Below are 14,624 nucleotides of genomic sequence, written 5' to 3'. Positions count from 1 at the left end.
CTTATACCAGCTTAACTGGTAAAACTTAACTTATACCAGCTTGTTTACAGTGGAGCTGGAATCACTCCTGACTGACACTAGCATAAGTGAGGAGAGAATCAGGGCCAGAGCCTGTAACCTTGTATGGTGCTACTCCAGAGCTCTTGAGACAAACCATCTGGTCATCTCAGAGACGATCAACTAGACACAAGGTTTTTGAGATATTTTTTAATCTAATTTAAGCAGGTGGGATTTTACCAGATGAAATTCTGCAAAAATACCTTTTGAAGTATTTTGCACGATGCAAAACGTACTAGCTTTACCCTACATCCCAAAGGCCAAGTTCCGATGCTGCTGACTCTGGATTTACACCAGTGTAACTCCACTAATGCAAGAGTTATTCCAGTTGCACCCAGTGTAAAGAAGAGCAGGATTTGTCTCTCTGTTTCTGGGAGGACTCCATGTCTATTGTGCACATTTTCTTCCATAACAGGTTTCATATATAGTTTCATAATGTTTCTTCGTTTAACTTTTAGTCAGTGTACTTTGAGACATATTTTTGATGTTTGAGCAGCGTTTGAAGTTTGCTATTTTCCTCTCTTAAACATCTATGTATGGATAGCTATGCATTCACTGAAAACTGATAGCCCTCACTGCCTAATGAACATCAAAAAAGGGATCACCTCCCGACATCACAAGCAACCCTTATTTCACCCATCTTATTGTTAAATGGACAATGAATTTTAGGCTCAATAGTTAGGTTTTGTAAAGAAATGGGATTTTAATGAACCTAATAATGAAAACTGTTTTCATTATTATATTATTACTCACAGAGTGACCTCAGCCAAGTCACTTAACTTTCAGTGCCTCAGTTTCCACATACATAAAATGGGAATACTAATAATCATCATTGTCAAAGGGATGCTGTAAGGCTTAATTTATTATGTGTGATGTCCATGAAGAGTTTTCAGATCCTTGGATTGAAGGCACTATGAAAATGCAATGTATTATATTTTATATATATCCACACACACACACACACTTTAATACAAAGCTTACATTACTTCTATTATACCACCGTATAGCGTGTACTAGCATTACTAATCTATTATTACAAGTTAACATGGTTAAATATAAATGTTAGCTGTATATAAAGAACAATATTTTATACACTTTTACAGTGACTTCATTTCTAGGATCTCAAATCCTCACTTCCTTCTTCCTTGTAGGCCTTCTTGTGGAACCAAGTAGAAGAAGTCTCAAGGGAATCCCAACATTCCGTATCATCTCACCCACCTCTGAGTCAGTCTGAGCACTCAGCCTTTCTCTGTGGTTTCCCAGCCCTGGACTCTCTGCCAGTGAGCCAGAGATCTTCCCACAAATACCACTGATCTGATCCATGTCAAATCACAGAGATCCTAGGACGGGGCCATTACTGCTGCTAGAGAACAAACCAACCATGCTCACTTTGTTTTACATCCTTTTGGTTGGATTGCTCTGAGCTCCCCTGGTCAGTTCCAGGCTGCACTGGCATAGCGTCCTTAGCCCAGTTTCTCTTGCACTGAATGGCAATGTTTCTCTTTCAAAAAAGAGTACCTGCTCTCCGATAATAGAATAGTAAAAGCACATGTAGTCGTAGAGTAGCCTCATTTATAACTACTTTCCACACATAGAATGAAGACAGACAAGCACAAAATGGAACATGTGAATTGTGAGGGAAATTTGAAAACAAAACTGGAAATGCTTCCCTTTAAGCCAGATCTGTAAATGTCAAGGTGCTCCCCCCCCAAAAAAATATTTTCATTTCAGGCTCACTTTCATATTTCATACTTTCTGCATAACGTTAAAAATGGAACTTTTCCCTGTACAGTACTATGATTTAGCTAGCATCACGGTCATGTGCATTACTCACTGATTCTTTGGTACAGAATATCAGCTTCTTTTTTCACCCTTCTGGCTGGAGGATTCTTCTGATACAGGACATTCTCAGGCAAACAAGGAAAACAGAAACCACTGGAACATACGCAGAGGTAACGTGTTAGACAAAGCAGTCATCTTAATCTTGCAGGACTGAATTTGTTCTCCATCAGTGACATGTCCATCTTTCTTTATTAATATACAGGAAGCTTTTCATGATAAGCTGATTCTTTCAATTGGCTTTACAACAAGCAGCTCTTATTTATTTTCATTTTTATGATGCAAAAGCTTTGTGCGTTGAGAAAAGTTTTGATTTCTTTTTAATTGTAGTAACTTTGCAAGTTTCTTTTGAGTGTCTGCCTCTTTAAAATGTAATTTTTTTTAACACCTTCCCTGCTGAAGTTCCCTGAGTACTTCTGTACTGCTAGTTTTAAATGGACATCTCATTGATGTCAATGGTTTGTGAGAAATAGTTAAGTTAAAACATTTTAGAAAGCGTTTTCAATTTATTTTTCAAGGTTGTCTTCATAAATTATTTTCAAACTGTTTCAAGACATGGACATTTTAGTTGTTGGGCACAGAGATTTAGCATCTTGATTTTGTAAGTATGTGCACGTGTATGTGGGTTTTCCTTAAATGTGCTATTGTTGGTTCTTGATACTTTAACATTAATATTACCTTTAAAATGACACCATCCCAATAAACAATCAGCACTTTATTTATTGAGAATTGTTTTATTTCCTGGTATCTCTCTTAGGCCCTGATCCTGAAAACACTCATGAACATGCTTAAATGTAAAGCCAATGAGAATATTTAAATACTTAAAGTTAAGCATACATGAAGCTGTTTGCAAGATTGGGGCCTTAGTTTTTATCCTACTCTTTACTGGGAAAGATTTTGCATTTCATATATCCAGGAGGTCTGAGAGCCTTACGATCCGTTCTCTCACTTACGAAGAGCTTCCCCCCCACGCTTCACTCAGTGGGGGTCAGTTAGCGGGAAGCCTTCCCGCCAGAGCACATGGCTTGAAGCCATGACAAAGGAGCATACTCCCAGTAAAAAACTAAGCTGGACTATCTTCAAGTGTCTAACTACCACTACAGCAGTTACTAATCTAACTAATTAACACAAAAAAAATCCTAGTTTAAAGTTTAAACACGGGGAATAAAGCTCTTGCAATGGAAGCGCAGGCAGTTCCAGTAACCGTCACAGGCGGAAAGAAGGAACTGAGGGGGTGTAGGGCCAGCAGTGCCTCATATACCACGGCATGTGCGCGGGACTCCAGGGGGCACCAGAGCCAACCCTACAGGATCTGCTAAGGGGAAAAAAGTTCCGGTAACCGTGCATGGAGGCGTGCACACACCTAAAGTGGAATGGACATGAGCAATCACTCGAAGAAGAACTTCTCCTTTCTCCCCACCCTACTTGTTTCCTCACTACTTTCTGGTCCATATGAGATATTTTTCTTTCAAGTGAAAAGGTTAGTTTATTTTTCAGATTTGCGTTTTATTAGAAGTCCAAAAAATATTCATCTCCCACATTTCTCACTGATGTTCCCTAGCCAAAATGAAAGGATTTTTTTTCTCTCTCACCAGAATAGCCACTTACTCATTTATGTTACAGAGTGAGTGATGGGCCAAACCACCCATTATAGCAACATGCCTAAATAGCTCAGGGCAAAGCCCCTCAGTCTGTTTTCAAAGTTTATAGATACTGAAAGATGTACTCATTCCACCTCTGGTTTCTTTTAGGCCAAAGTAACAGATTCGTATTTACCAACCCTAAAGCTAGAAAACTATCAATCTTTAAAAATATTTAATTCAAAACAGTTAAGGTTGCTAAGGGCAAATAACTCCCAACTCAAACCCCCAAAACCTAGGAAATTCAGAATAAAGTCAAACCACTACATATATCACTTTCACATAGATAACATCTGTATCTTCTCATAAATGCACACCATCCCTACTTTAAGCAAATCAATACTAAGTCACCACAGTGACACCCACACAACCTTAACTCTGTATCCTGTGGGATGACAGCATTTTAGTAGGATGATTCTGCATTTCCTACTTGGTATGAGTTTGGTTTGGACATTAGTTGTCATTAAGAAATTAACCTTTTAAGCATTTTTCTTCTTCAAATTTTTAATATTGGGTTTGGAATCTATATTATGTTGCCATTACTAATGAAGATAGATATGTTGTTGCATAGTTTGTAGAGTAATTGTTGGTTTTGGTACAGTAAGTTTGTGATTTGTTTTGCATGTCAGAGAGGGCAGAATTAAGGCTGCCTGCTTACATATGGCAACATACTTTTCTATAATTGTTTGCCATAATAGTACTCACTAGCCAATTTGGATAACATCAAGTTTTAATGAAAAATGAACCATTTGAGGCAATTATGCTTTATTGCAGGTTTTCAGTTAAGGCAACACAGTATGCCATCACTAAAAAGTCAATGACATATTGTAGGGTTTGTTCATACAATCTAATCTAGTTTCTCTATGGTATTTCCAAGGCATGTATCACCATGGTATACAATAGTGGGTTTCTGCTATTCCCCACATCCAAAGAAAGTAGTTTATGACCATAAAGGTGTCCTTTTGGAAATAGAAATGCCAATACAGCTAAATCCAAAGTGTGCAGATAATTAATATAGTTTTAATTTATTCACTTTATCCTCTGCGGAATCAGCCATTGGGGAAGGCACTGAATAGAATCATAAATAACTAAAACGTTGTCTAGAAAGCAGTACAATATTTGATTATTAACTTTTTTCCTGAAGCTTTAAACAGCCTTATACTAAGCATCATAGGAATCTTCAAGCTGTTCTGTGTCCAGGGAAACATACTTTAAACAGTTTATTACAGAATTTATTGTACATCTTAACTCATATACAGAAAGTCAGAAAAACCCCAATATTTTATAGAGCTCCGAGCCTGAATTGTTTATAAAGAATGTTCCAAATATCATTGTACTATTTTGAAAGAATTGTGTAGCATAGATTACATTAATTTTAGCATTTATATCATTGTATGCAGGGAATTACATTCATGGAACATAATCAATTAAATGATTTACACACAGTGTCTCAGATTCTCCAGTATATTGACATCCACTCAAATCAGACAGGCAGGTTTAGTCAGGGAACCCATTTCAGCTCCATGATTCTGTAGACCAGAAGTCCTCAGCCAGGGGCTTGGGGCCCACTGGGGGACTGTGAGCAGGTTTCAGGGGGTCTGCCAAGCAGGGCCAGTGTTAGACTTGCTGGGGCCCAGGGCAGAAAACTGAAGCCTGGGGTCCTGAGTCCCACCACACAGGTTTGAAGCCATAGCCTGAGCAACTTAGCTTCGTGAAGCCCAGGACATTTAGTCTGCTTGCTACTCCCTAACTCTGGCCTGGGCTTTTATATGCAAAAAAAAAAACAGCTGTTGTGGCACAAGTGGGCCATGGAATTTTTATAGCAAGTTGGGGGAAGGGGGCACAAAAAGAAAAAGGTTGAGACCCTTGATCTAGCCCAACCTACACCAGCCTTTAATAAGGTTACCGCAGTGTAAAGGCTGCTCTAAGCTATGACAAGGGTTATATTACAGCCCCCAAAGGTTATATTACAGTAGAGGATTGTGAAAGAACACTGCATTTCTGCTATACCCCATACAAGACTTCTACACCAACAGCTGGTGAAGAAGCTGATCATGGGTGGCGGGTGAAGCTTCCCCTCAGGGAGGCTAGCTCCCCATCCTGCCTATTTCATCTTTGGCCCCACCCACATTCCACACCTGCTCCACCCCAGGCCCTGCCCTTTTTTCCGCTCAGCCCCCTCCCTGCTCGCTGCATGTGTCCCTTCTCTCCGTCCCCTCTCCTCCCTGCTTGGCCCCCTGCCAGCACTCGCCACATGCATCCCTCCTGTCCTCCACACCTGTTTTCCCCCAAGGACCCTGCTGCCCTGCTCTCTGCCCCTCAAACAAGCCAAGGTAATTTATTATGTGCCATGCAGATTCCCAGGTGAGGTAGGAGGCAATATCTGCTTCTCAGCTTCCCAGTTCTTCACTAATCTCTCTGGGGGATCCAAGGGACCTGGGAAGCTGAGTAGCAGATACCACCTCCTCAGTCACCCAGGAATCTGCATGGTGCATAATAAATTAGCATAAAATTCCAGCGGAAGCCCACGCCCAACAGGAAGGGAAAGAAGGCGATGCCTGAGCCATGGTGGCCCCAAGCAGTGGGTGTGCCAGGGGAGGCTTAGCCTCCCCTGGCCTGTTATACGCACTGCACATGAGGCTGGCTAGGCCAGCTCTAGATCTGCTGGGGAGATACAGGGACTTTCTGCTCCCTTTGCACTCTGGGATCAGTGCAAAGGGAATAGAGTTGGGTCAAAGAATCTGACTCTTAACTCACTCTCATGTAAAGTTGATGTTTGTGTAACATGACAAAGTTGACAATGAACTCTTCCCCTGTAGCGCACAGACCAAATGCCAGACTTTGCACTCAGCGTCTAAAGGTGTGTAAAGCTGAACACTTCTGACTGCAATTTAATTATTACACAATAACACAGGCATACCCAAATCAGAATTTGGCCCCATCATTTATGAACAGATGTCCATCACTAGTAGCACTGGTGGAACTGGTTCAGATAAAATAAGAATGGCCCTTCACTTTTGCCCACAACGCAGAGTGAATTTACTGTGAGGTGTGAAAGAGTTTGGTAAATATTATTTATTAAGGTGCTCTTTCTCTCCCTGGTTTTCAGCAAAGATGGTGGGTAGAAATATTGCAAGAAGAGCCAGTCTTGCAATGCGTCTAACCCAGCCTAAATTGGGAAATGCCACAACTCTCAAGAGAGTCTATTGTCAGATTTCCTGCCCTATGTTTAGACTAAACATCTAAAACTAATCAGACTGAACACTGGATGTTCACTTATCACTACAGAGAGGCAGACCGATGTAGAGAGATGCTACAAAATGCAGTCGCTTTTCATGATCCGTCTGTTCTACTGTTACTCTCTCTTTCAAACGGATCATGCAGTGAAGACCAGGCTCAATAAAGTGCACCAAAAGAAGTGTGCATGTAATGGATATTTGAAACTTCAGACAACAGATGCATTTTTCATTGATGGGACTATAGCCTCAGAAGCTGTAAATTGATGTTGTCCCCCTGAAGCCAATGGAGTTTTGCTGATTTACACTAGCTAAGGATCTGGCCCTTGAATTTCAGCTAAACAGTTTCAGATTCATTCTCTTTGGATTATTTTGCCCATTCTCCCTCTGGACGGGAGCACCACCACATACCGCTGGGCACCTATCATCCTTATTGCCACTATTTATTGTTTAATGCTCTATACAAGCCTGATGCAAAGCCCATTGAAGTGAACAGAAAGTCTCTCATTGGCTTCAACCAGCTTGGGATGAGCCACGGAACATCAGCCGCAGTCCCTATGCGCTTACACTGTAACAGGTGCAGTACAGTGAACACATAGAGAGAAGGCAGGACTGAGTTTGGAAGCTGGTGCATGTACTCTAAGTCTCATGGAACAGGTGGGTCTTTAGGAATCATCTGAAGCAAGAGAAGGAGGGAGCTTAACCATTTTGTGCATATAAATAACCTGCTAACTCGAGTTGTCCTGCATTTGATAGAGGGAAGAAGGAAAGAGCAGGGAAAGAGAGCTAACTTGTTTAAAATCCTTAGCTCCTGAGGAGGAGGGAGATTGGGAAATGCCAGTAAGAGGCAGAGAAAATCTTCAAACTTTGACTACAATGATCATTAGATGCTCTGTAATTTTAATTGCAGTTTGCTGAAACTACACATTTGGTCACTTTCTCAGTCACCGAGGAGGTATTCAAGTGGGCTCTTTGGTATTTTCTTCTTGATGTGTTACTAGAGATTGGTATTAGTAGCTCCCTCACTATGACTATGTATTATACGGCTACCATTAATGACTGCAGAGCTCCGTTCTGGCTCCAAACTCTAACTGGACAATGTATCACCTGTGTGGTTCACGTGTCTTTTATTCAAGCTCTGGGGGGAATATTTAATTTAGATTAATTTCTAGAACTCTTTTATGAAATATAATTTAAATGCATGCATATATGTTAGTGGAGTATGGTATACATCGTATGCCAGTGTCATACACATACTCAAACATTCACTAGATACGGTAAAGAATTTAATTATGAAAGAAAGTTAATTCCACTGGACCTGTTCTACTAGGTGCTTTCAGACATGAAGGACATTGCAGTTGGTAGCAGTGTGTGTGTGTGTATGTGTGTGCGCGCGTGCGCGAGAGAGTGTGCGTGATACAGGAGAAGGTGACTAGAGCTGGGAATGAATTAGAGGGTAGTGTGTGGCGTATTGAGAACTGTGTTGGAATTGCAAGCTATCGCTTTAAGTGTGTGTGTGGAGGGGCTGGAGGAATTCCTGACCCAGCTTTCAGGCTAGGGGGCTCTATAAGGAAGCATGGTATCTGAGTCTCAGCAGTCAGTCTGCAAAGAGCCATCCTAGAACCCAGTGGGGTGAGTTGTGCTTCTCTGCATTAAGGAGCAGCCTGCTTTGTGTGTCCCTGGTTTTGGTTATTTGTGTTATCATTCTGGATTCTAAGGATAAATGGGGTGTTATGTTGCAGCCTTACAGAAAGAGTAACTTCCTTGTTTGTATGCCATGAACATAAGATAGCATAGCAATCTTAAGAATAAAGGTAATTGCTGAAGTGGCACAGGTTTATACCACTTGAATTTGCTCCATAGATTCAAAGAGGGAGGCCTAAAAGCATCCTAAGAGCACCCTTCATTATCGTTGATTTTTTCTGATCAACCAATCCACCCAGGAAATGGTTCTTAAAGGGATTCAACATACTTCAAAATTTCATTTATGAGCTGAAAATGGCCTTGTGATTTAACTTCCTTATCCCATTCTTCACCCCTGCTGCTGACTTGTGTGGTATTTGTCTGTTCTAGCTTAGTAATGTTTGCAGGAGTGGAACCAGAGCACAGTGCTTGAAGTCAGTGGAACTATTCACACTAAGTTAGCATTGTGCTGTTAGCAGGAACCGTCAATTTTCCATTGACTTCAATGGGCATTCATCAGGACTTCTGACTATAACTTTTGGGATTGTCTAAGTCTATTACATTTGTAGAACATTGTACGCATGTATGGTGCTATATAAATTACTTAATTGCAATAAGCAGTATAGTTGTAGCTGACTTGAAGAAGAGCTCTATGTGGCTAGAAAGCTTGTCTCTCTCACCCACAGAAATTGGTCCAATAAAAGATATGACCTCACCTACCTTGTCTCTTTAATTGCCGTAATTCATTCACTGCTGTTCTCCCAGATGCTGTGTTGTCCTCATCCATTACATTTTATTGTTAAGAAGGACCAAGCACTCTTAGTAGTGCAGTATACTCGCCAACAATTTCTGATGTTCCCTGTGTTCAATATCATTATAGTTAACCATTGTTGCTAAGGTATATCTTCATATGAAGTGTGTTTGGGTGAGGGAACCTCAGGGACGTTGGTTTTGAACAAAGTAATTCTCTGGAATCTCGATTATATCACTGAAATTTTGGTATTTTGGATGGGAACAAGGGAAGCATCCCTGATTGCTAAAACACCCTTCCTTAGTTTTTTCCCTGCCTTATTTAGATCTTTGTCTTTCAGCGTTGTGAAATCTTACTTATTCAATGGGGATTTTCATGTGCTATATTTCAGAGTTGTTCAATTTGCAGTGATGACTTCATCTCAGATTAGCCAAGATAAACACTTCTAGCAATTTCATAGCATTTAAAATCACATTACTCGATAGTTTCCAGATTTTCAGGGGATGTCCTGTATCCCTGTGTGAATCTGGAAATAAGCATTATAGAAAATACTACCTTTCTGCTTTGCTATTGTCTCACTGAGTTAGCTGAGAGAGGCATTTTTCTAATTTGAACTTCTAATTTCAACTGAAATGGCCTTAATCACACAGTGCTTGAAAACCTGAAAATACTCAGGAATTAACAGAATTTAGGGTCTGATCCAATTCCTGTTTTAAAGTCAAGAAAAAGATTTCCTTCCACTGACTTCAATGGGCAGTGGATCCCTTACTTAGCATTCTGTAAGATTGGAATTTTCAAACAACCTAAACCCTATAGAAATGTAGGGTCCTTCGAAAACTGTAGCTTGAGAATTTACTGCAGTTGAAGATTGACTGCAAACCCTTCCTCCCCTCCCGCCAAAAAAACCTCCTAAAAATCCCACACATTTCAGAATAGAGCAAACACATTTTGTTTCATGGGCACAGTAATAAAAAAGGTTATGGGCTATATATGGGCAACAGGAACAAAAAATACTAAATATTTTAAATAATGTAAAAGGCCAAGATTTTAATAAATAGGCTCCTACAGTGAAGGGGATTTGCTGGTGCTTAATACTCTTGAAAATTAAGCCAGCTAAGTGTTTAAATAAGGACTTAGGAGCCTCACTTTAGAGTCCCATTTTTGACAATTGTGGCCAGAATGATATCCCATTACAGAGTCCATGCACTGTAAATCTTTTTATGTAGTTTTGAGAACAATTGCTACTGAATAAGTAGAATGAAAAATCCATCTGATACTGAGCACATTAGTGTAATTTATGAATTCACAAAATAGATAAGACACTTTTTCTAAAAATCTTTAAAGTAAAGATAATAATGGAGCCAGTCAGCAATTTGGCACTTACAATTAATCACTCTCACCATATTCACAATATTCAATTTTGTTCTTACTATTCTAGAGAGTAATGATTAACTGATAAAAGTTTAGCAAGTGCACTAATAGCAGGTGCTCCTAATTACAAAGTATCAGGGATAATTCTGTCTGAACTACTTTATGCTAATTTGAAGAGCATTAGTCATAACAATCTGTGATTATACTTTTAAAACTACTTTTTCCTATAGTCACCATAATCTAATTAAGAATTTTAACTAGTTACTTGTATGGAGGACATCAATGAATTGCAAATTTGTTAGCCTGATTAACATAAAAGATTAAAGAGATAATGCTTAAAAATACACTCTTGCCAATTAAAAGCATTGGTTCTTTATAAAGATCCTGTTAATTGGCTTACAAGAGTAGAGTTCCATTTAAAAAAAGTTGTTAACTAAAACACTTCTCTCTCATACACTTCCAAATCCATCTCATTTGTTTGGATTTCTTTCTTGTATTTTCTGAAATGACAATTTCCTTAGCATTAAATGTTTCCATGGATGTTTCTCATGTAGAACTTGATCCAAAGTCAACGGACAGACTTTAATTGGTCATTGGATCTGGCCATTATTGTATATGTGGATTTTAAATATTTAGTATCCATCAAGGGCCCAATCCTGCAGTCCTTGTGCACATAAAATCTAACTGAACCAAATGAAGTCAGGCTCCAAGGAAAAAAAGCTTGTTGGTCTCTATATTTTATAATAACTATAAATAATATTTCATAACAAACAGCTGAATTGTTTTTGTAATCAAAGAGCAAACCAGATATCCACCCTGATTTCTTTAAAGCTGTTTTATTTCCTAAATTCTTAAATGTAGTGTTTTTCAAGCAAAAACACGGATGTGTATTAAAAATTAACCCATGATGAAACTTACACTTGCCTTTTTCCAAAGAGCTATGTTGAAAAGGCAGATTCAGAAAACTCAAAAATGTATTTAAAAGGAATTGAGAACATTTTCAAAAGCACCTCAGACCCAGATCCTCAATGGTAATTAGGTGCCTGATTCCCATTAAATCAATGGGAGCTAGGTACCAAAATACCTTTGAGAACTGGCACAAAGTCACTTTTGAAAATGGGATTTAGGAGACTCTGAAAAATGTTCCTGATATCCATAGATATTTTGAATGTTGAAGGTATGTCAGATTTGTCATGTCCATCTGTCAGTAACCCTTACGCCTTCTTCTCATCTGCAAGTTCCATATCCTCTCCACTTTTAAGTGCCCCCTAAATCCTACTTCTGAGATACTGACTATAGTAAAGCTTGTTGACCTATGCAAAAAATTCCTTTTTATAGATCCCCTTCCCTGACCTCTGTCTACTTGTCAGTTTGTCAAAAGCTCCTCTGGGCAGGAACCATCCCTCTTTTCATAGAAGGTGTCAGGTGCTATCAATTTTCCACAAGGCAATTCAATGCCTGATCCAATGGCCATTGCAGTTAATGGAAGTCTTTCTATTGACTTCCATGGGCATTGGATCAGGCCCTATCTTACTAAAAGATGAGCATTAACAGTCAGTACGTCAAAGCTATTTAGGTGTTTTCTTTATGCACTTCCTCATTTGTGGTGTTCCTGATTTTTCTTCAGAGACTTATTTCCTGTTGTTGCATGCTTTAGATTGGTAGCGAGAAGTGTTGGGGACCTGATTCCTGTAAAAGTTGTTCATGCAGCTGCCAGCTCCAGAACTGAGACCTAGCTGGTCAGACAATCTAGAAATAGAATCAGAATGGAGTCAAAGATGACTCTCCCATCTTTAGATCATAGGAGGTCAGAGACCATCTCAGTTGTGATCAGTGAAGATACCTGAGATGGAACTCCCTCCGTTTAATGAGAAGCTCAGCGAGGGGTCTTCAACTTTGCACTTCTCTTCTGTGGTTTTTTCTGGTGTAAGGCTTCTGATGGCACAAACAACGAATTAGATGTTGAGTAAGTGATCTATCCACTATCACAGCACATTCATCTCGAGACATTAAGGGCATCCATCCTCCATCAGTGTAAAAAAGAGGGCAGCCCATAACCACATGGCATGCTCTTTGTTCTTGAACTCCCCAGGGACAGGACAGAGAGACCAAGAAGCCCCAACAGTAAAGGTGTAAATTAAACTGCCTTTAACCACAACATATGCAGTTGTAACAAAGAAGGATCTTTGTTCAGATGGTGGTTCTGGGGTGCATGAGAGAGTTGATCTGGGAATAAAAGACAACTGCATTTCCTATCTGCCAAAAAATGCACTATTAATCCGAAATATAATCCTGTCTTGCCTGTTGCTGCTGTTCCTTAGAAAAGTCACATCTGATGTACTGTCTGAGAGGCTCAACTATATCAGAAAAGGGGCATCTTGACTTTAGCCAGCATTTTTTTTTATGTTGCTTTGAGATGAAATTGTGAAGTAAGCTGTCTTGATAGTTGGCTGCACACAGTGATGTGGCCAGGGGTCTACTTTCATGCCTGATTGCGGGGGGAGCAATGCCAGCCAGGACCGAAAGATTAGAAACTGGAGCTATCTGCATCACACAATGATGATATTAAGGGCATTGAGTCCAACTTGCCACAATGACTGCAACCCCTTGCGGCTGCTCTGTGTCAAGCAGGGTATTGGTAGGTGTCCATAAGGGGGTGGCGCTAGCACCCCATGAGTTGCAGCAAAGCCTTGGGAGGATTGCGACTATCAACTGTATTTTGGCAAGTGTCTTCTCAATGTCATCTTTGGCTGAAACAGCCCAATTCTATTCACTTTAAGGGCAAACTGCTGAGCCTCTCCTCTTCCCCAGGCTTTGGGAAAGGAGTAGTGCGCTGAGGACTGAGTTGTGTGTGCCAATGGCTGGTATTTGTGGTTTGGGTAGAACCAGTTTTAGGAGGTTGTTGGGCTTACTTGTGTTTGTACTAGTGTGATATACAAGAAACACATCTAAAGCCCAGGTGTGACAATTAGGGAATCTGGCTATGTGAACTTATAAATTCCAGTTTGATTTTTATGAACTCTCTGTATGTTTATACCCTTATGGCTGTCTTTCACTGCATCATACCTCGTATGTTAAGAGGATGGGGACTGGCACAGATATTAAGGACCATGAGTCATTGGTGAAACTTGCCCTTGCTGGGCACTGGAGACTCCCTGGAAGGACTACTGATTTGCTAATGATTCGTATCAGTGCCACCCCTGCTCTGAGACAAAGGAGGCTGTGCCCCTGAATGCAGCATGGCTGGTAAGTGCTCACACTGGGACTCATAACCAAAAGTATGCTTATAAGCAGGAAGGCTTCTAGGTGTGCTCGAGCAGAGAGTGACCAGAACCAGACAAAAAGATGAGGCAGCAGAAGAGGGGGTGAAGAAGAATCCTGGACTTCCTGCAAAACAGCAAGATGCAAAGGACTCTCAGAAAGGTGAGGAAACTGATGAAGAATCTTGCCTGCATGTATAACAGCATGGCACCTGCCTCTCACAAGTGCTCCTTATGGTCAGGTGTGTCTGCAGTCCTTAAACAGTCCTGGCCCTGGTATAGGGCTATACCGCCAGGGCTTCCTTTCTGGAGGCAATGGTTTTGCCCTCTCTGGCCCTTCTGGCCTCAGCTCAGCCACTCAGTAGTTTAGATCCCCTACGGGGGGTTTATTGCTATCCAAATATAGGCCACTTCCCCTAAGGCCTATGGGGGGGACCCAGGCCACCTCACTACTCCAGGTCCCAACCCAGGGATCCTAAGCATAACAGCCATGTGCCACCAGGTCCCTTTAACTAAACTGCTTTCAGTTCCCTGGGCCACTTACCCACAGCCCCAGCCTTCAGCAATGCTTCAGCCCAGTAGCCAGTCAGTCAGTTCTCACTCCCCTGGTCCCTGCCAACACGGAGCTGTCTTTTGATGCTGCCGTTCCCTTTGTCCAGACAGGAGCACCACCTGCACTTCTCTAGCTCCAGCAAGGAACTGACTGTCTCTGGGTATGCAGCTCCTTTTATAAAGCCTTCCTGAGTCCTGATTGGCTGCTTCCCCAGCAGCCACTCTAGGCTGCTTG

At 40.8% G+C, this 14,624-nt stretch overlaps 1 protein-coding gene and 1 long non-coding RNA gene across 2 annotated transcripts in view; both read right to left on the bottom strand.

Annotated features, from left to right (window-relative positions):
* Window positions 1-14,624, bottom strand: part of CABCOCO1 (ciliary associated calcium binding coiled-coil 1) — a 218,900-nt gene that overhangs the window by 109,169 nt on the left and 95,107 nt on the right. The gene's annotated exons all lie outside the window — the stretch shown is intronic.
* Window positions 761-14,520, bottom strand: LOC137156207 (uncharacterized). The gene is made up of 5 exons (XR_010920697.1): window positions 14,382-14,520; window positions 12,421-12,512; window positions 9,176-9,314; window positions 1,892-1,992; window positions 761-968 (listed from the first exon to the last, which is right to left on the bottom strand). It is a non-coding gene; the product is annotated as an uncharacterized lncRNA (long non-coding RNA).

This window comes from Emydura macquarii, unplaced genomic scaffold (assembly GCF_026122565.2).
Source record: "Emydura macquarii macquarii isolate MOO-44397 ecotype Brisbane River unplaced genomic scaffold, CSIRO-AGI_Emac_v2 contig_1390, whole genome shotgun sequence".
NCBI lineage: Eukaryota > Metazoa > Chordata > Testudines > Chelidae > Emydura > Emydura macquarii.
The sequence above is the reverse complement of the archived record's forward strand: the minus strand, read 5'-3'. Positions and strand labels throughout refer to the sequence as shown.